Source organism: Phyllostomus discolor, chromosome 1 (genome assembly GCF_004126475.2).
Source record: "Phyllostomus discolor isolate MPI-MPIP mPhyDis1 chromosome 1, mPhyDis1.pri.v3, whole genome shotgun sequence".
Classification (NCBI taxonomy): Eukaryota; Metazoa; Chordata; class Mammalia; order Chiroptera; family Phyllostomidae; genus Phyllostomus; species Phyllostomus discolor.
In genome coordinates, this window is record NC_040903.2 from 179,424,336 (window position 1) to 179,449,911 (window position 25,576).

The 25,576-nt window shown below is 39.9% G+C and overlaps 1 protein-coding gene, 1 long non-coding RNA gene and 1 other non-coding gene across 3 annotated transcripts in view; 1 reads left to right on the forward strand and 2 right to left on the reverse strand.

Annotated features, from left to right (window-relative positions):
* The window catches only part of FRMD6 (FERM domain containing 6), a 213,425-nt gene that overhangs the window by 115,813 nt on the left and 72,036 nt on the right, over window positions 1–25,576 (forward strand). Inside the window, exon 3 of the mRNA XM_028505757.2 lies at window positions 5,905–5,979. The gene's annotated coding sequence lies outside the window, so the exon portion shown is untranslated. The remainder of the gene's footprint in view (window positions 1–5,904; window positions 5,980–25,576) is intronic.
* Window positions 16,363–25,550, reverse strand: LOC118496863. Its single transcript, XR_004899423.1, has 3 exons — window positions 24,909–25,550; window positions 19,628–21,129; window positions 16,363–18,750 (listed from the first exon to the last, which is right to left on the reverse strand). It is a non-coding gene; the product is annotated as an uncharacterized LOC118496863 (long non-coding RNA).
* On the reverse strand, window positions 22,940–23,068 carry LOC114493688. The gene has a single exon (XR_003684297.1). It is a non-coding gene; the product is annotated as a small nucleolar RNA SNORA30/SNORA37 family (small nucleolar RNA).

The following is a 25,576-nucleotide window of genomic DNA, read 5'->3' on the forward strand; positions in this document are numbered from 1 at the left end:
TGTGAATTCTACTTTTAAGTTGGCCTGGGAACGGCTTCTCTAAAATTTACAACTAGATGAAATAAACCTAACAAGGGCAGCTAATTAGCATGAATAGAGTTTGCCAGCAATAACTTATGAAGGAAGTTCTGTAAGAATAAAGGAAAATGATTCTCCCCAGACACATGGTTGTGGATAGGGTGCCAGGGTGTAGGGCAGAGGGCTGATTACCAGGTCTTTTTCCCTGAGAAAGGTATGATTCCTAAGTGGGAGTGAATGAGTCCTTCTGTTTAGGACAAAGTTAGACTCCACTGGTCAGATATTTTCCTGGATCCATTAAAGCAGGGCTTCTGGAACCAGCAGCTTGAGTCATCATCTCTTCCTTCCTCGGGACATCACCCTTCCCAGGGGGCCTTGCCCACTCCACTAGCCTTTCTCTGGCTGAATTTCTCCGCTTTGCTGAGCAGTGGCTGTTCAGCCCCAGCAGGATCAGGCAAGACAGGGTAATGCAAAAGTCCAGGCCACTGCCCACCCCCATGGGCCTCAGCTATTTTCCAAGGGCTCCCCTTGAACAGGAGTGACCACAGCTGCTACGGGCCAAGGTCCCCCAGCCATCTTACAGGCATATTGTTGGCTGCAAGCTGGCACCAGCCTCAAAGAACTGGGCAGTGCACTCAAAATTGTCCTCAAGCTCTGACTTCTCTAGAGGCAGTTTACAAGTAGGAAGTAGTAAATTCAGGGAGAAGCTGACTTGCCCGAGTTTGCTGATAGAATCAACTTTGTTTGCTGCAATAGGGCTTTCACATCACCACATTCCAGGGCTGAAGTATAATTACTTTAAACACAGAGTGGCATTTAACCACGCCGCTGTTTATGTGCCCAAATCAGCACTCAGAGGAAACTGCCTTTTAAACCTTAACTTTTTGATGTTGCCTCAACATTGCATGTGACTTTGGCAGGGAAAATAAGCCTGGTTATTTGTGTTTGCTGTATGACTCAAAGGCTCTGAAGTGGTGTGTTGGATCCGGTAGCCTGCCCTCAGCAGAGCCGTCTTGTGCTCGCTGGTCCCGCCTGCTAACCAGCTTCACATGGGGGTGAAGCTCTTCCGCCTTGCTTCCCTGCTTGTTTTTCTCTGATAGTAATGAACTGGCACAGTGTGACCCACCAAGGCCAGGCTATTGCCCAATAACACTTCCTTGGCTTCACAGCACATTTGGATGTGATGTTTCATCCAAAGGACAGGCACTCAGGTGATCATGTTAACTAGGCCTGAATGCCCTGTTGCTCCACCCTGTAGGTGGTTTGAGCTGGGTGGGTCTTCATGACAGCTTAAGAGAAAGGACTAAATCTACTGGATTACTTATAGATTCTTGGATCTCTAAATGAAAGAAGATTTCCACACCAAAACAGTGACGCTTCAAAAGATAAAAAAACACACAACAAGAGCCTTCCTTGCAACCCAGTCTAAGTAGGTCAGTGTGATTAACCCGCACTTGAGGATTGGGAAACACAGATTCTGCCATGTTCAGCCAGGTCAGAAAGGCAATGGAGATTCTAAGACTGGAAAGCCTCCCACCTGGACCCGGCCTGTGTGGTCACAGAGGTGAACAGAAATAGGGTGACCATATCATTTATCATGCTAATCAGGACTGTTGTTTTTAGAATGAAAAGGGAGTTATTAAAATTTAAACAAGAGTAATAGGCACAACATCGAACTTTCTGGCAAACCAGGAAGTCATTCTCCTGCAGCTTCATCAGTGGCAGCACATCTGCGTGAACCGCGAAGCCAATGAAGCATAAGCTTCACGTCCCTGCTGCGCGGGTCCCTGCAAGTGCTGGGAGTGGCTGGCACTTAGCGTTGTAGGTGTGGAGCAAAAGACAGATTGCAATCAGGAAGCTCTGGGGTTTTTTTGTAAGAATCACTGGTAACTCCCCTTAAGACATTTTAGGTAAAGTCCCAAACGTGCAAGGCTTCGGTTACCTGTTGATTTCTCTCCTAAATATTCATTTTTGTATTTAATTTTCCATACATAGTTTGTATCACTTTTTCTTAAAGAGCATTCCTCTCCTCACCCACTAACCCTCACCCAAGTTAAGCCTCGGATGCCACAGCTTGTTCTGAGGGCACCTGCTTAGCTGCGCAGCCTGGGGAGAGAGGCAAGGGTCAACGTGATTCCAATGGGGTGCAAATCAGGCCACTCTTAGCCTCACCACATTTCTATCAAGGAAATTAGGATAAAATGGTCACAAAGGACAGCTCTAGAGAAGAAAGTCAATCTCCCAGCTAGAGCTGAGGGTCATAGGTGAGAGAAAAAGGGCAGCAGTAGTCCTGACCCTCAACCTTGGTTACAGGAAGAAAAACAGCAGAAGATGGTCCATTGTATGTTTATAAGCTTCAGTCCTCTTATAGTTTCCACTGGTAGAGTTATTTCCTGCCCTGGAGCTTCACTCTGAGTCAGTCCGTGATCCAGCTTCTGCTGTTGCTGCCCATCCTCCAACTCACACACACTTTGCTCATGTTCCAGGGTGTTTGCTCCTAATCACAGTGCCCTAAGGATTCATGCACACCACGCTCTGGGAGTCCTTCAATCTAATTCTTTCTCTGCACTGACTCATTTTTTTGTGGTTTTGTCATTTGATTCTTGGTTTTCTTGGATGTACAATGAAAATATAAATAGTACCTACACCTAAACCCCCGTCCCCCAGGAAATCAAATTTTAAAATCAGCTGACCTCTATGCACCTGTGAAAGCAACACCTTAGGTATGTGGAATGTGAGGAAAGAATAGGTGCTTGTTAAAACAAAACAGCACCAAAATGGTCTTGGTGGAATTCCTGATCATACTCCAAGAAATGAAATGAGAGGCTCTTGTTTTATCACCAGCTGGATACACTGCAGAATCTCTGCCTCAAGGAGTAGTACATTTTGAACCTGTCTGCTGTCATGGTTCCTGACTGTCAATCAAGAAAATGCCCTTTGAAATGGGCTCCTGAATTCCACAGGCCCAACACTCATTCATTAGACTGCGAAAACTAGAGCCCCGGCTGGTTACTTGGAAAGCTCTATTTCTGCAAACCACGCAGCCGTCTTTCAGCTCTGTCACCTTTCATATTTGTGCAAAAGTCACACATGTTTCCTCCTGCTTCTGGGCATGCTGCTTCTCTGATTAGAATGCTCCTTTACATCTTCTCCACCCCAACTACTCCTTGTCATCATCCTTCAAAGTTTCCCCAGGTCTCGGTTTCCTGAAAGACTTCCTGACCATTGACTGCTGTCCTTGCCCATCACTATAGCACCGCGCTCCTTACCACATCATAGTATTCTGCACTGTACTGTCAAGTTTTATCAACTTATCCATCTCCCTCACTGAACTATAAGCAATCCGAATGTAAGGGCTGTGTTTATTATGGCTATAGTACACATTCAACAAATGCTGAGTAAGTGAACAAATGAATGAAAACAAGAAGGCATTGGAGAGCGCTTCTGAGGCAAGAAATGTGGGTTAGTTTTACTGTGAAGATTATTTTGGTGTTTGTCAGCATAAAAACTGCAGCCCTCATTGGGAACACCATACAGGCAATACTGATCACAGATTCAAATAAGAGAAATTTCAGGGCCTGGAACCCTTGATAGGCAAAAGGGTAAATTGGACTTTCCAGTTTCTCAGCCCTCCCTTTCAGCCTCTTTCATTCCTGACTTTTCCTATTGCTGCCTTCCTGAAAGCAAGATGAATCCGTAAGGTGAGTGTGTATGGACATGTTATCCCATGTGGGATATAAATCCCCTGAATAGGGGGTCCTCTGGGAGGCTCTGCTCAGCCAATGGGTGCAAGTATCACCCATTGCTGCTTCAGTCCAGCCCCAGGAGCCCAGAGGGATGTTTTTCACTCCTCCTTCTAAACTGTAGCACTGAGATAGCTAAATCTTTTATGCTCAGTAAGTTAGTAAAATGATTTTTTAAGTCTAAATTAGAGCTGAGGGAACATGGAAACATTTCTCTGGAAGGCTAACTTGCCTTCTTAAAACTCACTAAAATAATTGCTCACCCCAGTCTTGCACAAATTAAAAAGTGTATAATTAAACACATTGGAAAATTTTCAAGTTTTCCAGGTAGCAAGAAAATTGTAATTTAAAAATTACACTGTCTCTAGAAACCATGCTTGAATACTATGAAGACAGTTAACATACTCTCTCCTGTTACACTAAAAGAGGCCAACATTGTCATAACTTTTAACAACATTTATGCCCATCCTGTCTCCAGCATAGTATGCTCTAGAAGGGAGTGAAACTGGACAGTAACTCTTGGTATCTTACTTCCAATGTTCTGCATATTTAGAATGGGATGAATTTGTGTCTGTTGGGTGTGAGGGTGATTACATATATATTAGTATACCTTATATCAGAAACTCAGAAGAACTTTGATCATTTCTACTGTTGCATTTTTAGGCAATAAATGACTGAATCTGAAAAGGAAACCCAGAAATTCTGATTCCTAAGCCTATATTTGTCCCATAGCCCTTCTGGGACTCTCCTTACTTTTTTTTTTTCTTCATGATGGCAAAAATAGACATACTTCTACCCACGACAGAGAGCAGTACCTGGATAGCTATTTCCTGGACCCTCACTAGAACATAGTTTCTTTAAGGGCATGATGAGGTGCCACTCAAACCTTTTTGCTCCCCAGCATATACCCCAATGCATCCATCATTCTCCAATGCAACTTGTCCATTCCTAGTTCCAGGTCTGTGTAGAATGCTTCCCTCTCTTGTCTGCTTACCCAAGCCATACCTTCTATCAGGGTCACCAAGGCCTCACTTCATTTGAGGAGGCTTCCCCCATTCTCAACAACAGCCTGTAACCACATCCTTCTCTAAGTTCCCCTAGTACTGATGGTTCTTAAGGGAATCATTGTCCTTAGAATTTAACTCATTCCTCCTTTCCTCTTTACTGAATTATGAGCTCCTGAAGAACAAGGTTTGCATCTTATTTTGGAGGGGTTGTCACATTCCAGGTTCATGTTAGGCATTAAATAGGCAACTGATAAATGTTCATTCAAGCTGCCAAAAACGTCATCTAATTCTCCGTGATTACTCCAAGGTTTGATGAAGAGAAAGATAGCATGATGAAAAGCATGCGAATTTCAAGTCAGACAGAATTTTCTAATCTCCCTTGGTTCTGCTTTTGTTTTTGGTCTCCCTGTATTTAGGAATAAACAGGCCTAATTTGCCTAGCTGTCAGGATTAGAAACAATAAATGCGAAATACCAAGCACAGTGCCTTCTCTATAGCAGGCTCTCAATAAGTGGGCATTGTTATTGGTTATGTACCAAGGCCTGAGAAATGATTATTCTATTTTGTATTAGATTGTCAAACAGATTAAAGGGTTTTGAGATTTCTCTTATTGAAGGAAAATAAAACTATTATTTGATCAGATAACTCTAGAGGGAAAATGGGAAGGGTTGCAGCATGTTATAGGCTTGCTTGTGTGACTTTGTCTTTGCTTATCATCAGCAGGATCAGGACTGGGGTTTCCTGCACAGTAAATATAGCAGCAGCCACATCTTCATAATGAAAACTTTTAGAGCATATTCTTCTGCAAATCATTCATTCCATTCTGCAGGGTTTGTGAGTGTTCTCTACTCTGCTGGCCTGAGGTCAGATGAAGAAGATCAATAATTCTGAGACATACCAAAGAGAGATTTTTAAAGGAATTTGGTACATAATGATTTACCTTGAGTCAAAGGACTAGTTTTAGTCACTTAAAATATGCACATTTTGTCTACCATGTGATAATGTTCTTGAGCCATAACCTCTTCTGTCTTTTCCTCAGTGGAACGAATGCCAAAACCTTTGCATTAAATGTAAACCAAACCAAGTTGCTAGTTAGTTAGCTCTAACCAAAACACAAACAATCCTTTTATTTTCAGCTACTCCAGTGATTTCCAGCAAATGAAGAGTCTGAAATGTTCCGTCTGCCTGCAGGACCTATAGCCAGGATTCAGGTGAGTGCCCTATACAAGAAGAGAGTTCTCTTCAAGTCTTATAATAATGTAGGAACAATTTGTTTTATAAAGCATTGAGGAGGAGGCCCATATGGCTCAAGGACAGAAATCTACAAAGAACCAACTAGTTACCTATTCTTGAGTGGGTCATATGCACTTGAACCCTTGCAGCTTCCCCATTTGTAAAAATGAGGGTGACAATTTTTACATTATCATGAGGTCTATTTAAATGCATAATGTAGTGACTGAGGGTACTGGGTTTGGAGTCAGGAAGACACTGTCTATGTACCACTTGATAGACATCGAAATTGTTTCCAATCTTTGCTATTATAAGTAATGCTGCTATAAAAATGCACATACATCTTTGTGTGGATATATTTCCATTTCCACATGGGTAGATTCCTAAGAGCAAAATTGCTGGGTGGACGGTAGATTTAACTTCTTAAGCAACTGCCCAATTATTTTTCAAAGCGAAAAATATTTTACATTCCCACTGGCAATGCTAGAGGGTTCCAGTTTCTCCACGTCTTTGCCAATGCTCACCATTGTCTTTTTAATTATACCCATTCAATCATTCTACATTGACCAGAGTCCACTTACCAACCTGAAATAGTTCCTTTGAGGTCTGCACAAGCAGAAAAGGAATGCTTAGCTGCTATTTCTTGTTTTGGTTTATTAGAATAAGTAAAAATAAATAATAATTACCTAGTACTTAATGTAGGCAGGGGTAAAGGCTTGGTCTTTTCCCTCCAGCTAACTGGCCAGGTGTTCTCCTGCACAACTCCTCCTCCACTCCAGCAAATTAAAGTGGGTCCCTTTAGGAAAAGTCTCTCATCACCCATGAGGTTATTTCAAAGAAAACAAATAAAGTCAAGGAAGTTGTCTATTTTTTATTGTCTTCTCAAAACAATGAGATTGAGGGATAGGTAATTCAGATAGAGGAGAAGAGAAAAAAAGTGAAAAACAGCTTTTGTCAACCCTTCACATCCTTGGTATGAGATAAGCACTTTCATGTTTTTCATATCATAAAATTCTCACAATCCTTAAGAAAGTTTTAAAGTCATCATTTCATAGGTGAAGAAGTAAGGCTCAGAGAGGTTAGGGAAATTGCATGATGTCATGTAGACAGTAAATGAAGCTGAGATTCAAGCCCAATTCATCTAGTTCTAAGCCAATCTTTTTAAAAATTTATTTTACTGAGAGGGGAAGGGGGGATGGAAGGAGAGACAGACAGAGAGACAGACAGACATCAACTTGTTGTTCTACTTATTTATGCATTCATTAGTTGATTCTTGTACCCTGACTGGGATCGAACCTGCACCCTTGGTGTATTGGGAGATGCTTTAACCAACTGAGCTACCCAGCCAGGGCCTAAGCCAATTTTATTTCACTATTCCAACTGAGAAGAAATAAACAAAGGAGGAAAATTCTAATGAATGGGGAGGGTGCAGAGTGTTAATGTAAATGTTAACTAATGAGAAAAAAATAATAAGATTTTATAATGGTCAATTATTATACCAAAATCATACTGCCAACATTTATCTGTGGTCAGGCCTTCTATTATTCCCACACTTTGGTGCCATATGCATATACAAAATTCAAACCCTGGACTAAGAATCAGACTGGCAGCATTAGAAGGAATGATGAGTCATATTCCCGCTTGTTGAGATGGCATTTTGATTTTCTCTCATCTGAGAAAAAATTGTTCCTTCTGAGCACTTGCCCAGAGAGTGCAGAGAAAATCCAGACTTTTTTTTTTACCACCCAGGGTGAGCAACTGAGAAGTTCCAAAATTAATCTGGTACATTTTTTGAGTAATCATTCTGCTTCCCTTGGGTAAGTGGCATCTTTACTGATGTCATCCCACACACCACCTCCTAGTGTCCCTGCATGGCGATGGTAATAGCAATGTATAGACAGAGCACAGCGTCTATAAAGAGTTAAAGGACATTTGAAGAAACTGTCTCAAAAAAACAAACAAACGAACAAACAAAAAAAACGCTTTTGCAGATCCCAGAGTAGAGGCCTCTGTAATCTCTGTCTTTAGGAATATTTGATCTGTGTGTCTCTTACTCCATTCCCCCCCCCAAATGTTTATATGGTTATCATGAAAGAAAAAATGATAACTCGTGTTTAGGATATCTGGTTTCAAGGGAAATGACAATATTTCCCTTTAGTTGTTTTTATATCTTAAAGCATTAAGTTAGAGGTTGTGGTTAAGAGAGATGGGGGATTGGTGATGAGAATATGATTAATATACTGAGAAATCATTTTTTCTCTAACAACAGCCAACACAAATTCTGATAATTGGGGATTTTTGGATTTTTATCAATTAAATCTTCAAATTTTAGGGCTTTAAATTAAATCCTGTCTCTGGCAGTAACTTGTTACTCAACTTATATTATGTACTTAATACCACTTATTTTTGAATGGGAATAAAAATACCAGTTTTAAATCACAGATCTAAGAGTGATAGAAAATGGCAAAAGTGATTACAAGGTATTTGCCAGAACAATTCTTACTGGTATACCTACTAAAATCAGAAGAAATAGCATGCATCAATACACTTCCCAAACTGTCCCAACAGATATTAATATGTGATGTATGATGGGGGAAAAAAACCCAACTTCATAACTTTGGAAAACAGTGAAATTTGTGCAACACCAAAGAGCCTTCAATACTATTAAATGTGTATTATGAGCTTCCAAGAGGGGAATGCCATATGGGATATTTCCCAAGTTAATTGAAAAGAAAAACTTTTGATCACAGGAATGTTTTGTAACACGTTATGGGGAAAGATGCTCAGAAAATTTGCAGTTGCTTTGGGGGGATGGTTTCTCATCTATACAAAGTTCACGTACCCAGGCAGCTCTTTCCATCTCACCCACATTCTGTCTTTCTCATATCTCCAGTAAGGACCCAGACTGGTAAGCCCATACAACACAGAAGCATATTGAAAGAGGAATGATACCTATGACCCATTCTAAGTCTGAGTCACCTTCTCAAAGTCTAAAGGGCCAGCATGATTGAGGGGCCCACTGGTTAATGGTAGTTCCATGTGAAAGGGGAATTCTTTATTAAAAAAAAACTAAACTAACTTTAAAAAAGAACAAAAACTAACTTGTATAATAACTAAATATAATCTGTGGAGTGTGTTTGGACCTGGATTCCAAATAGACCATTTCAGAGTGAGTGGAGAGTTTGAAGGCTAAGGGGTAATTTTTCATTGGGTTAGGTGTAACACTGATATCTGGTTGTATCACAAAATGCCTGTTTTCATTTAAGGATGCACATCAAGTGTTTAGTGTAAAACATCATGATGCTTAGGATCTGCTTCAAATACTTCAAAAAATAGATGCAGCAAATATGGCAAAATATTAATAACTGTTCAATCTAAGTAATGGGATATATGGGCATTTTTCAATAATATTTTCCCATAGGTTTGAGTATTTTTATGCTGAAAAGTTTTTTTAAATGCATTCATCAGTCCTAAATCTACCAAATCAAACTCTCTGGAGATTGGGTTTGGGAATCTGCTATTGTTTCCCTCTTCCTCTCCCTTTGCTCTCTCTTTCTCTTTTTTAAAAAATCATACTACTGGAGTATTTTAGCTGGAAAAACTGAAATACTAGCTTTCTCTTGTCTGTTATAGCCTTTACACCTTGCCCAGTCTTCATAGCCTGGTATTTGGTTTTTTAGAAAGGCTTGACAAAGCAGTGATGTAGGTGTGAGAGGTAGTTTTAATATAGCAAAAAGTCTATTGTCCAGATATACAGGATGAGGCTGCAGAGGCAAACTAAAAGCTCAACCATCTCATTAAACTGATAAGTTCATCATGATTTGTTTTTACTGATGAGTTTTGATATTTACTGTTATAATACAAACACAGTTGCACATCTTTGAAGTAAAAACAGAAAAGTGAATAATTAGTTGCCATTAGAAGATAACTAACTATAAAATTATAATTAAAAAGCAATACTATATTTCACAAACATTTTAAAGGAAACAATATAAATAATAATATTAATCAATTTCTAATATGTGTACCAAAAACCAAATTACTTCAAATGGCATTATGCATGCTTAGCATAATAAAATTATGCATTATTCTTCACATACTAAATGATTGCCAACCTTCAAGATCTTTTTTAAAAATGTTATTGTAACATTTTTACGATAACATTTTTACATGGAAGGTTCACCGAACATGCCTGAGCATCAGGCCTGTAGTTCACATGGTCTGCATAAAGTGGGTCACCAGCATTAGCCATGTCTTAAGCCATAATATATGTCAAATATGGGCTTGTGAGTTATTCTGGTTTTCCTAAAATACATTGAACAGAACACATACCTCTTTTTTAAAAATGCTTATCTGATTCCATCTAAAATCATGTGGTACCACAAACAGTATTCTTAATACATCTTGAAAGACAACCACCTAATTTAAGAGCAGCAAGAATATATCAAATCCTTTGCTAGTAGAAAAGAAAGGAGAAAATTATTCCTAAAGGGAAAGAAGTATGCTATAATTATATTTGGATGACCTTTACCTAGCATGGTGCCTAAAACACAATAGGCATGCAGTCGACTTCTATTTTGATAAATGGATAAATGCTTATCTCAGGATTATCTCTATCCCTTATTCTCAAAATCAAGTATTTGTTGATGTAAAGGCTTTAATCAGAGTTCTTAGGCCATGAAAATTAAGTTGTTGAGCCTGATCCCTCTGTAGGAAATGTAAAACTCATGAACTCAAATACTCTTGGGAAACCCAAACACATTTTTTCATTTACCAATGCCTGTAATAGAGGCAAGAATAAACTGAGGTAAATTTATTTAGATACATGGGTATTAGCTCTGACATTTCTTAAAACATTGAAAAAGTAAATGGAAATTCTCTCTCATGAATTTGAAGACAGCTTAGTGTGACTGAAAGAAAGCAAACAGAAAGCCTGGACTCGACTCTGGCTCTGCCACTAGCTGTGACTTGCTCCGTGTGACCTGGTAGTCATTGAATTCTCTGAGCTTCCGTTTCCTCACTAAAAATGAAATGGTGAGATTAAATTGTCTATAAGTTTCCTTCCAGCTCTAAAATTCTGAGTCTAGTTTCCAGTGATTATTCTTCTGAGGCTCCTGAGCAGTGTTTGGGGTTTAGGTCAGGTCTTTTCCAGGATTGAGCTGGTGTCTGGCACGGCCCTGTGCATGGAACCAGTGCCATTCCGAACTGCATGGGCCCAGGGACTGGCGAACAAAATCTTTGGCATATAAGTGAAAGCTCTTGGTTATTCAATTTTTAAACAAACTTATTTTAAATGCTCACACTTTCTTTAATATTTTGGTGACTTTTTTCACAAGGCATCGTATTTTATTGTCAAAACATTTGGGTTGTATAAACACAGGGTTGCAGTTGTTCGTATGAAAAATAATACAATAATTAATAAATAATAACACAAGAATAAACTCTGTTGTACTCACAACTGTAAACCAACTTTTGCCCCATGCTGCATTCTCTGAAGATAGCTTTTGAGTCCTGGCTGTAGAACTTAGACAGAGATAGATGTGTTAACTAATCTTATTGTGGTAAACATTTTTTGTTTATCATTTTAAAAAAAATTAGCCCTGGCTGGTGTAGCTCAGTGGATTGAGCATGGGCCTGCGAACCAAAGGGTTGCCAGTTCAATTCCCAGTCAAGGCACATGCCTGGGTTGCGGGCCAGGTCCCCAACTGGGGACATGTGAGGGGCAACCACACATTGATATTTCTCTCCCTCTCTTTCTCCTTCCTTTTCCTTTCCTTCTCTATAAATAAATAAATATCTTTACAAAAAATTTGTTATTTTTTCCATTATAATTTCCCTTATACCCCCTGGTCCTTGCATTCACCACACTATTGTCCATGTTCATGAGTCCTTTTTCCTCAATCCCTCCACCCCCTAACTTCCCCTGACCCTTAGCTGTCATCCTGCTATCAATGAGCCTGTCTCTATTTTGCTTGTTAGTTCAGTTTGTTCATTAGATTCATATATGAATGAAATCATATGGTAAACGTCTTTCTCTTGACTGGCTTATTTCACTTAGCATAATGTTCTCCAGGTTCATCCACACTGTTGCAGAGGGTGCAATTTTTTCTTTTTTTTTATGACTGAGTAGTATTCCATTGTGTAAATATCCCATGGTTGTTTTATCCACTCATCTACTGATGGACATTTGGGCTGCTTCCATATCTTGGTGATCGTAAAAAACATTTACTATATGTATCAAATCAATACACAGTACACCTTAACCTTATACGATGTTATCTGTCAATTATATCCCAATAAAGTTGGGCATAAAGAAAGATCTTAGGACAAGAAACTTTTCTGTATTACTCAGTCACCTCATCTTTTCTAAGTAACTACAAATAAATAAATAAATAAATAAATAATGCTGCTGGCTTCACAGGTGTGTGGGAGGCACAAAAATTTAATGAAAAAATACTTGCAAGGCACTTAGGAGAGTGCCTCAAACATAGTTAACTACTTAATAAAGCAGCTACATATAATCAAATATATTATCTAGGAAAACATTCTTTTCCTAGTATAAAACACAATAAAAAAGTTCATTTGGTATATACACCGACCTCTTCACTCTGACCTATTTACGTTCCCATTTGCAGAATTAGGTGAGGACATCAGGCGGCGGTCATTACCTGACTGCTTCTGTTCACTTCTTCCCCAGAGTTCTATTCAGCTCCAACAGTAACTAAATTGCTTTAATTCATCAAACTTGCCTAGGGTTGACTGTTCTTCTGTCTGGCTATGTGCTGTTGGCCTATTCTAGGCAGCTATGAAGAAGTAGCCATGTGAAATGCTGACTTGTGTTGAAGATATTTCGGGAAGTCCCTGTACTGTTTTTGTGAAGCAAAAGAGATAATGCTGTGGTTTAAAAACTGCAAAAAAATGTGGTTCAAATACAAATGTCCAATTTTAAGATAAAATCTGGAGGGAAAAGGCCAGAATGTGGGACTTGACCCCTGGAAGGCCTCTTATTGTTACAAGACACAGTGCTCATTTCCCATGGGTCATGGAGCACAGTATGAATTGTCCCATACCACTTTATATACCGTCTTCCTCATTATCCGCAGGCATTGGTTCTAGGACACCCTGCGGATGCTACATACTATGTCTGTGCAAGTCCCTTACTGAAGTTTTAGGGGAATCGTAAGCTAAGCACAGACTTTTCAAATGTCAGAGGGTTGGCACCATTAACCCCGAAGTTGTTCAAGGGTCAACTGTAGCTTTTATGTTCTGATTCTGCACCAGAGAAGGATGGCCTGAGGGGAAAAGGAGAGCCCCTTCCCCAAGAGGGCTGAGAAAGACACGACTGAGGCAACTGTAAGCAAGAAAAGGCCAGATTCAGTCTGAGCTATGTTCTCACATTCATATGCATGTTCAATAAATATAATTGTATTCACATTAAAAAATTTGTTTTCTTTAAGATGATTAGCAGGAAATTTTATTTATATGACTATTTCTTCTATTTAAGGGCAAGGATAACCTTTTAAATAACAGCCATTAAACCAGGATCCTTTAAAAACTGTTTTACTCTATAATTAATGTGTCCCCATTTAGTATGTAAATGAATTATGTTAAATATATGTGTCATTCCTTAATTTTAGAAACATGCTTTTGCAGATTTTTTTTTGGAAGTGTAACACGTAAGAGTGATACCGCTGGCTAGAAATAGTTGCGGGGGGGGAAAAAAACTGACATAAAGCAAATGGTATGTTATCAGCACAGAATAGCACAATTAGTAGAAACATTCTGCTCTACCACACACACTTGCAATGCTGTGTCTAAAAAAACTAACTTCCCAAAAGAGAAATGGAGGAACATGGAAAACAATTTTTTTCTTGTTAATTAGCATAACAAGTCACAAAAGCTAAAGGGGGTTTATTTTGAAGTAGGAATTACCAATAGTGGGGGCAATCTCAGGTGAGAATAAAGATTAAATTCACAAGGCAAGTTGATATCCCTATATCTTCATGACTGTAATCCACAAATCCAGCTAAAAGTTTTTTTAAATCATTCCAATTTAATTCATCTCTCCCCAAATCTCCTAAAATATGTTAATGGCTGGCTTTCCTTGAAACTCAAGGACACTTATTTAAGAGTTCTCTAAATTGGAAAAGTAATAGGGAACTCTTTGATTTAAGAAATACAAAGCTTGCCAGATTCTTTCTTGGGTGAGGGGCTGAGTGAGACAGCGTGGTGCCCAATCTCCAGTGTCAGTGGGAACAGTAATGAGTGAGGTCCCTGCCACCCCACTCAGCCTGGGAGCCTCCAGCTGTGGGTGGTTCTGCATTGTTCGAATTCCTCGTGGAGGCTCTCATGGCTGGCAGCCACTGCTCTGGGAGCCAAAACTGACATAAGAGGAGGCTCTTGTCACATGCTGGATTTTACAACTTGGCTCTAGCAATGATAAACAAAAACATAGAGACTAAAGGCTAAGGTGGTTCCAGGACTGCCAGTCAGTTCTCCATAAATAACCTGAACTGTCTGACTTTCTCCTTTATGCTATGTGTGTGGCTCAGATGAAATAACTGGACACTTGAAGGGAAAAAGCTGATTTGCTGACAGATGCAGAGGGATGTAACAACTTACCTGAGAATGTTGGTCATTCTTCCTTGAGTGTGATCAACTTAAAACACAGGCCAGCTTAAGCTGTTAGAGTGGAGTGGGTGTCATCAAGCACGGCCCTATTGATACCTTCTTGACAAATAACCTCATGTAATTCTTTATCATTATTTTTAAACACATCTATCCACTGGAAATGGCTGAGAATTTTGCCTCCAGCCCATCCTGTCCCATATACAAACACGGGTTTGAATCAGTTTGAATGGGCACATATTGTGGATACTTCTCAAAGTACTCTTCTGATACCAGACCCTGCTGCATGAAAACCAGACACTCTGCTAAAAAAGTAGACATATTAATGTCAGATTAAAAGAAACTTTATTACATTTTGGTGTTTCCATTATTTTTATGTGGCTTTTCTATTTTGTTATCTCTGCTGTGCTTTCTCTGTAAGAATAAGAATTATGACAGAACCTACCTCACAGGAGGGCTACTATGGTTGAATAAGATACTACACTGAAAACACATGGTGCAATGGCTAAAACAGTTAATGATCAATAAACAATCAACTGTCATTACTTTAAGCTAAGTACTCTGTATTCCTTGAAACCACTCTTCTGAAGTCATCTGTCATCCATAGAACAAAATAGTGCCTATCCATGTCACCTTGTACTTACCTACCAAATGTCACTTTCCAAAGCCTGGAACGGGTCAGGGCAGTGGGATGACAGAGAGGTTTATTAGGCAGCATCTGAAAGGCAAAGCTATGAAATGGGAAGTAAAATTGGGATTGGGTTTACATATCCTATTTGGTCCATATTCCATTTCCTCAATGCTGCCCTTCCACATATTTATAGAAATGTTAAGACTGTGATTCATTTATACACAGATTGAAATGGCAGTTTCTGAGACTAGATGCAATAATGTTATTCACTAAGACTGGTAGGCACCATTGCTTTATATTTAGTTGAATAGCTTATTGACCAAATTAATAATCACAGTTTTAGTTACTCCATTCATATCACAGAAAATTAAAAATAAGCAACTCTTCCCTAATTGGAGTTGGATGTACTGACATCAATGTCCTATTGTGATCAAAAGAGTACTAATCACATCTTAACACATTCTGCCCCATTTTTATTCATTGGGAGGACATGGTAGAGTCACAGTACCATTTTTGGGCTTTGAATTAAACATTTCAAAAGTACATTTAATCTGGCCTCTTCATTTATATCTTACTTTAGCATAAGCATTAATAGAGCAACTACCCATATGGTCATAACTGGGTTTCAGAATCATTTGGAGAGTTTGTTTCTGTTATTTCAATTTGAGATTCCCCTCTTTATCACCAGTTCTTAAATGGTTCTGATCCATTTACATATTTGGAAGCACTATCTAAAACAAATCAGCTCATAAGTCTAAGTGGAAATCAGGCAATATTTGAAAAAGGTGCTGAATGATGTATGTTTATAGCTGTTCTTCCTGGGTTTTGCTTTCTTGAGAACTTGTATATATTTAAATACATACATATATATTCTTTATCTTACGTGCTAGTGATATAAAGAATAATGGAAGTATAAAGATAAAGAAATGGCTTTAGTCAATATGAATGGGATCAATATGATTTATGCAAATAATTTTTGGTAGTCCTAACAATCCTTTCAAAATTTATTTCTGTATGTTTGGCAGTAGCTTAAAACACACATGTTTAATGTATTAAATATATTTCTACTACACTACTTAAAGTAAAATTTAGCAAATTTTTTAAGAACATAACTCTTCTTTAAGACTAATCTTAGTTTGATAAGTGATTCTTCACTGACTTAGTGGGAAGCTTTAGCATTTATAACTTTTTTCTTTGACTTCACTATCATTTAATTTGTACTGAAATAAATGTTGCCATACCTTTGTTGACAAAGAGGGCGTGTTCTACACATTAGCAATTTTACAGCCAGAGACAGGACTTATACTAATGCAAAAAGTGCTTTTGTCAGATAAAGGAACTATTCTATTTATTCCCACCCCCACCCCCATACAGGAAGACATAAATAGTGCATCAAGCATCTTGGGGCCAAAAAGAGGCCCACATAAACTTAAGGGAAGAGTAGATGGAGAAAGTGAGCCCAGTTGCCTCACTTCACAGGTCCCATAGATCCTTCACCTTCAGCAACTCCTGTCAACAGACCTTCAGCAGGTTCAGCCAGGATCCCCAGGTGAGATTCTTCCTTCAGCCCAACTCATAGGGCACCTCAATGTGCCAGTCAATTTCTCCCTTTAGATCAGTGGTTCTCAACTAGTGCCAATAACTCTTTGTTATGAGATGCCCCGCACACTAGGATTTTTAGCAGCATCCCAAGACTCTATCCACTAGACATCAGTAGCATTGTGCGGCTCCCACTCCTTCCCCAGCCAGTTGTGACAACCAAGCATGTCTCCAGACAGGGCCAGATGTTCCTTTGGGGACAAAATCACCTCCCTTTGAGAACCACTAGGTTAGAAGCAGCAAAATATGTGTTTGAAAAGTACCTTGTCTCACAAATATCTTCCCCCTTAAAAATGCTGAAGTTCCTTTAATAAGGCTGTGTGTCTTTCTTTCTACAATCATAGATTACAAGGTTTAAGTATAGGTACCAGTTTGAGGTAACTTTGCTGGGAATACATTTCAGCTAAAGTAAACTAGTCAGTCAATAATGGCAAAGGGCTGGTTTTCAGAACCACCCCAGATCTGCTCAGATGAAAACGCGTAAGAGCTAAAGCCCAGCTGAAGTAGCTACTTTTCAGAAAGAGAACTAAGGACAAATTTACAAACCTTAATTACTTTGTCTGAAATTATTTATCTGTCTGCCAAACACGTACCTGATACCTTCTCGGTGCTGGTGCTAGAGGGTAGTGTGAAATGTACCGTGACTTCAATATTCTGTAGCTAGAAAGAAGAGTCTAGGAGATTGCTACATATTGGATATTTAAGAGGGAAACTAGCTCATTAGAATTTAAGCCCCGGGATGGGGGATTAGGTCTTGTTTACCTCTGTGTCCCCAACACCTGGGACACAATAGGTACTTAATAACCATTTGCTAAATGAATAAATGAACAATGGAACAGCCAGTGAGGCTTGGGATATAGAGCTTTGGGAGGAGGAAGGTGACTGAGAAGAATCAGGAGAGAATGGTCTGAGAGGAAGATACATAGAAGTTTAGAGATGGAGAAGACTAGAGCCCTAGTGAGGAGACTGGAAGAAAGACAGTGTAGGGAGAAAGAGTGTGAAGCTGAAGTCAGATTTCCTGATCCACACACCACCACTTACATTCTTGAAGATCTTGAGCATCCGTAAACCAGGAATAATGCCAGTGCCTCCCTCAAAACACTGGTGTGAGGATTCAAGGGGTAATACTGATAAACTTTAGATCAGCACCCATGAAAGAAGCTAGGTTTCAGAGTGGCAGGGCTGGAGCTGATGAGGGTCTTGAAGAGTGCCATAGAAATCTGAACAGTCTTTGCAGTGAAGGGGGAAAGGGAGCCAACCAGGCACGAACCTTGGTTGAAGGAGCAACTGTGAGTGAGTACTCCCATTGCTGCAACTGTTGCCTTGGAGATGTGACTAATCAACTGGTTTATTTTGATTTTCTTTAGTCGTTATTAGTGACTTTAAAGCAAAATGCAATAAAATGTCCACTGCTTTGACCTGAATTTTGAGATTGTTAAGAAATTATTAGAAGAATATATTCAAAATGGCGAACCCAGGTATTAAATGCAAAAGGAAATAAGTGAAGCCGAAAACAGCTAATAAACTGAAAGAACTGAAGGGGTTTGGTGACTGGAAGTCTCAAGGTCAAAAAGCAGCTCTGGAGGGAAGGGAGAAGGGCTGGATGGGGTAGACAGAGCAGTTCCAGTCCAAGTGTTCTGAGGTAGGGCAGCTCCGGAGGACCAAAGGTTCAGCTCAGCGTCATCAACGTGGGGACTGGGGGCCTGGGCAAATGGAAGCACGGCTACTTATTTTCCTCTCGATCAATTCAAACCACTCTGTTCCCAAGGGTATTTCATCAAAATGTTTTGTTGCAAGGAATTCTATAGTTGATAATTGTTCTAGTAAAATCCCTCTAACAATCTTCTTAGTATCTCAAAAGGCTATAGGGTGGGTAGTTAAAGGAGGGGGAAGGCTGAAAAAAATAAATAAAATATACATTAAAGAATTCCAAAAGATACAGACTATTGACAATTCTATCACATATTTATACTTTAAGTATAAATATTATATGAACTGGCTGATATATGGTGCCCCATTCAAATGAACCAAAAGTCTTCTTAAGGGATAGACCCTTTCTTGTCATCACCTGGGATATCTCTCCAAGAAACACCTCAAACAAATGTTCATCTTTTCCCATTGTCACCTCCGTCCCTTCTCTCTTTTCCCCACCCCACCCTCAATGCACCTGTGCACATACACTTCTCATCCCTACATATAATTTATGGGATTAATTCATTTAAAAACTATGTACCAGACACTGTCCTAGATGCTGGGAAACACAGTTAGAGAGATTGGTTCCGTGTTCACATGAAGCTAAACTCTAAAGAGAAAGACAGGGAATGTTTGAGATTTGCTTCCTAGCATGAGTTATCAGTTTGGCTCAGATAAACTCTTACAAAAATTCAAAAAATAAAAAAAATTAAAATAAACAAAGGGAGAGACAGTTGACAAACAGGTGAACACATTCAAAACAATTGCAGAGAGTGAAAAGTGCTATAAAAATAAGTAATGTGATAACATAGTTTATATTGATTTATGTACTATATTAAGCATATATCTACATAAAATTATCATATAGGTATATATCTCTATTATCCTTTAAGGAATTAGGGTATAAGTGACAAAAATTATCATCCAATCCAATATAGAACTATTGACTGAACAGAAAATAATGGATTTGCTGATTCTGTATTTCTGCTTAAGAGATTACACAGGATGTTAGGCTCAATCATATAAGAATCACAAATCACAACATTTGTTAAAAGCAAGCAGGGTTAAGGCGGCCTTACCTCCCACCAGCCCCCTGTATATCTTCAAAGCTAGATGTAGAGGGCGCCCACCCAGCACTTCTCCAGGCCTGTCAAAACTAAGCATCTGGGGCTGAGGTCCTTTGACGACAATCTCTGCAGCCCTTGGTTTCTAACTCAGGCTCCATGGTCTACTTACCAGGGTTCTTTCTTCAAAGAAGTAGAGGGTAAGAATTCTGTTTAGGCTAATCGAATAATATATTAGGCTAATGAATGATACATTAGGCTACCCTTGAAAAAGAAAAATGTAACCACTGCCTTGCCTGTAGAAGAATTTCTTAAGATTTTCTGGGATTTGGTGCCACATCAAGTCAAAAGGAGCAAATGTAGATTTTGTAGATCTCACCTAGCATCAGGTGAGAGCAAAGCAGGGATCTCATGTGGGTGTTCATATTTTTCCCTTTATCCAAGCAGTTAATATATCCAGCACGACAGGACCTGGTGTTATAACTAAAATCCCAACCACCAGAGAGGGGTGGAGGGTCCCTTTGAGACCCCACCAAAAGAGTCCTATAGCTTCTGTGAACTTCCTGTGAAATTCCAGAACTAGCACATCTTATTTGCACTTTTATTCATCATTGTTTCTTAAGCAACTAAGAAGTTTAAGTGCATGTTTGTTATGCTTACTATTTACTCAAGGTAACCAAATTAAAACAGAATGAACAGTTTTCATAAACTCTCTTTATAAATGAAACTTTTGTTGTTATTCTCAAGAAAGCCATTAACTGCCAGTCTGTGAGCTTGTATTCCAGAGGATGGACATTCACATCTTTCCCTGTTCTAGTTCAGGATATCGCAGGTACAGATGGATAAGATGTCATACAATACTGAAGAGAATTTCAGTGACATCCATGTTACCATTTGTTTGGAAGTGACTCCTTCTAGAACGTTAGCATCAGATAAAGACAATCAGAGTGTTCCTAAAGCATACTCAGACTAACCAGTTTATCACCAGATTCCTACTTCCTTTCCTTTCCTGTCTATCTCTGCAAGGAATCTGAGCTGGAAAAACTGCTCTGGGACCTTGTGGCCCACTGTATAAACACACAAAGGGCAAATGTTCTGAAGTTTTATACTCTCGGCCTTCTACCACTTGCCTCGTCCCTTTTACTAGCCATTTTCTGGTAGGAGGACCCTTCTACCTGTCCTCCATCTTCTTTCCTATAATGTGAAGCCTCATGCAAAAGGCAGCCGAGTTATTTTCACACTAAATTCCTCACTACATTTTAGTTAACAGCAGTATCCCTCAACCTGGCACTTACCTTTGAGACCACTCTTTTTAGCCCCGAGACCTCAGTGTGCTTCTCCATGCTGGATTATCCCACCTTGCGCAGCTAACTCCTCAGGAGGGCCATTTGGAATTGTCTCTCCTTTTCACAAGTGAAGGGCCAGGCCTGGCCCACCCAGCCCTGTCAAAACCTTTTGTCTGGAGTGTTCAAGTACTCAAGCCCTTGGGGAACTGGAATGTGATGACTGTGGAGACACTAAAATGAGAGATTGGACGTAAAGTAGCTCTTCAAAGATGTCTGGTAAACTTTTACACGCTGTATTAAAGCCAGACCTTGTCCCGGAAAATCAACTTATCCTATTTTCAAATGTTTTCTCAAAATTTGATGGCAAGAGAGCAGAGTTTCATATTTTTTAACTTTGTGTCCCTAATTTGGGGAAAGATAAATGTTCTGGAGTTAGATTGCTACATAGTATTAAACCTGTGCTGTGCTGGCTCTACAAAATAATTATTTGTATTCCTGGTTAGGGGCTTGTGGTGCACCACACCATAATAAGACAGCTGGATTAAAGGACTGATAATCAAATCTCCTGACTTTTCTGAAGCATTTAAAATCCCTTTTTGTGTTTTATTTTGCAGAACACAGTACTATACCAACTGAGAACAATAAAATGTGCACTTTAAATGTTAGGCAATGAAAAACCAGGACTTCCTCACTGCACTATTAAGTTTCCGCATGCAATTATTTTGTCTTTCAAAGTACTATACATTAGCTACATGGACATTTAAGACCTTAGAATAGGACTTATTTGATTGCTTTAAAATGCATTTTGTTTTGCTTTTTAAATGAATTTCAGTAATTACCAAAAAGAAAATGAACCTAATTTCTTTATTATGTTCTTCAGCCAAAATGATGCACAGTGTTTATTTTTGGGAAAGTATTCTTTAAAAACCAGTATGTCAAATAACTAACTTCTCTAATGAGAACTTGTATTTCAGCATTAACACATAATCCAAATAACCTTGAATTACATGTAAAAGATGAAAAGGAATTTAAGTTTTTCTTCTAATACACTGAAGTAATTTTAATTCTCAATATACTTGGAAAAATACTTGTAAAGGAATGTGAATCATAGCAGTTCACATCTCTTCATTTCCTATATAATTGTGTTCCTTACACCAAAATGCTTACATACCGCCCACCAAAGGTTAAGCCTCTTGAATTACAAAATGAGTTTATGGCCATTGTACTTTAAAATTGCCTCCATGCACTTGCTCATTCTGTGCCTTCTACCTGAAATACCTTAACCCATAGTTCCCACCTGTGTCTCCACTTAGAATAATCTGGGGGTTTTGAAAATATACCCAAACCCAAGCCACATCCCAGACCAATTAACTCACATGCCTAGGATACAGACATCAAGTTTTCGAAAGTCCCCAGGTGATTCCAATGTAGAGATGAGCTTGAGAACCACCATCTCAACCAACTTTTCCCCGGCACTCTTCTGTTCACCCTTCCCATCTAGCTGACGGGGTGTGCTATACCCTCCCTGACATTCCTGAACCTTCCCACTACTTCTCCTGCATATCTCTACCATACCCAGCATTAAAGGATATTGTAACTGTTTACTTCCAAGCCTGGTCCCTCAAACTACTGTAAGATTCAGGCATATTCTTGTCTTTGAATCCCAGAGTCCAATGCTATACCTAGTGTATGGGTGTATTCAATACATTCATGGAATGAATAACTTCTTCCTAAGAAAACCCAAAGCAAAATTATTGTTATGATAATATTTATATGCTGTGAGAAAAGTAATAGTTTAAGATGTGTTTAGGATGATGTTTCACTGATGGGCATTGTCTCATATTTAGGAAAACATCTCATACCAATGAAAATAAAACACTATCTCAACATCGAAAAAATCAAAATATAACTTTGATTGCCTACAAAATTACATTCTTTCCCTAATAAGCACAGAAAAACATTTCCTATGATAAATATCCAAAATAGCCCATTCTTTCTCAGCTCCACTTCCATCTTAAATAGATTATGTCTTTTCTTTTCTCTCTCTGCCATTGAGTGACAGCTGCCACGGGCACAGTCACAGGTCAAGGATGCAATCAAGGGTTTTCTTTCAGCACCAGCTACCAAATCCTGGCCCTGCTGCCTGAGGGAGGACCTGTGAAAGTGCTAGTGTGTGTTGTTTTCCAAAGCAGTCCTTTCAGAGTTTCATGATACTTCAGGGGTTCATAAAACTGATTTTTAAGAGTTTTAAAGCACTTAATTTACTAAATATTATGTAAGAACCTATGTTTATTGTGACATTCACACTGTTCTACAATTAATTGGGTAATGTCTTTCTCAGGTCCTCCTCTGCTTTCTTGCCTCCATATGATCATTATGATTCAAAAATATTCACATAATAAATTTTGCTACAATCTAATTCTAGACAATAAACCCAATCTTAAACATATGTTTAAAAAAGCTGTCTAAAAATGTTTTGCTACTTGAGTTACCCAATTACTTTATATTGCAGTAATGTTTCACAATCTAACAAAATGTTGTTCTTTATTCACTAGATTGTTATGTACAGAACCTGAAATCAGATTTAGGAACTGTTTTCCAAAGTAATATGTTAGTCATTTTTCTAATTTATATTTATATATGAAATGCTCGATTATCTCATTAGACAACAAATTAATTTAAGACTTTCCCAAATAGTGTTCAATATATGCTCATTTTGAATTCATATAACAGATAAAAATGAGAAAAAGTTCAATCCTCTACTTTTAAATGCCTGCATTGTAATAAACTGTTAACCAATTTTAATTTATTCTATTAACTATGACTAATTTAAAAAGCAGTCATTGAAACATAGTTCTTGTCCTTTACATAATGGAGCTATGATTCTAAATCCTAAGTGCAATATCCTTAGAAACTGCTCTACTTTATCAGAAACAAGCTCTGAATGTATTGTCAATTGTGAAAAGACAAAAGATCACCGTTCATGAGACTTGGTTCTAATGTCAGTTTCCAAAATGTAGAAGCTGCGAATGAGACTATTCCAAGTGAGCTTCAGTTGTAATAAACACAAAACTGAATTTCTTTTGCCACGCAAACAGGGCACACAGACTGGCATGCTTTAAACCAGAGATTTTCCACTGGTGTGTCACAAGAGGCATACTGGTGCACTGCATGAGTTGTATAAAATATGCAATGGACTAGTCAGGGGCACTGACTTTATTTCCTTTAGATTGCAGAGTGAAAAAATAATAGCCAACACACCAACAGCCATCCGGTACCAATGAATCAAAATTATACTCATGGGGGGGGGGTCAGGGCAGCAAAACAATGACTTTATTTAGTGTGTTGCAGAATTTTAGTAAGTTTACATGTGCCATGAGGTGAAAAAGGCTGAAAAACAGCTGCTTTAAACCAGTAACGGCCAGCCTTACATATTTATGTTTGGGTCAAAAGAGGGGGGGCAGTTTAAAATTGGTTTTCTATCAGCATGTTTGATTTTTAGGTGGTGTCCTTTCTCAGGTCCTCCTCTGCCGCCTTATTTCTCACCCAACTGTCATACCCTGAACGTACAACCCATCACTCCTTTCGCGAGGGGCCCTGTGGGGCTTTACTGCCTCCCACCCTTCTGGCCAGGCACTACAGGCTCAGGAGTCAGCCTAACACCTAGAAGGGAAAAGCCCAGGAGGTTGGAGCGCCACGGCGCTCGGTGCGTCGCGGGCCAGGGGGCCAGGAAGAACGTCGGTCTCTTTCCCATGGTCTCCAGTTCCTAGGTGCCGGTCACATTGGCCGCAGCCTCACGGGAGAGGCACAGCTCGCCACTTTCCCAGACCCAACAGCTACCGAAGGCAAAAAATCCTCGATTCCAGTGCCTTAAGAACATCTTCCATTGGGTCTTTCCATTATGTGTCTCCCTCTCTCCAGACACCATCTGGAGCGGACAAATATAATTTCGGGGGGGGGGGGGGGGCGGGTCACAGCACTAAACTACAGCAGACTGGGGCTGTGTCTACCTGAAGAACTGGAAAGGCAGAGCTAGCGGGGGAGGCTTGGCTTCCTCGGCGCCCCCCCCCCGCCGTCCATCCAGAATACAACTCTCGAGGGCGCGACATCCCGAGTAATGGGTGGGCAGGTGGGTGCGGGACAGGAGGACAGGCGGGAAGCTAGGAGTCACGAAGCCTCCTCCGCTGGAAACGCCTTCTCTCAGAGTGGCCTCCCCTTCCCCGTTCCGAATTAGTAAAACGGTACTCCGGCCAAAGAACCACCCCCAGTCAGCCCGAAGGGAGCGTTCGCGGGGAACAGGGGCCGGGAATCGCAGAGGGCCACTGGACCGTGAGGGAGAGACGCCGGCAAGGTCCCCTCCCGCCTCTCTCTTCTTCGCGCGAGGAAAGGCCCAGATCACAGGGGTCCAAACACAGCGTCTTTCTGCAGCTCGCCTCCCTCCCTAGGATCCCAGAGGGGTGGTTTCTTTCGCTTTTTCCCCCCCGACCCCACCTCGTGGCGCCCCTTCGCGGAACGCTTGGTTGGGTCCGAGGCGGGGCCGGCAGGAGCCGCACGTGCGGTCGCGATCTCCGAGCTCCGCTCCCCCGGCTCTGTAACCTCCCCCTCCACTGCCGGACGGGGAAGAAGGCGGAGCCTCAGGGGGCTGGGCGGGAGGCGTGGGCGGGGGGCGGGGCCGACG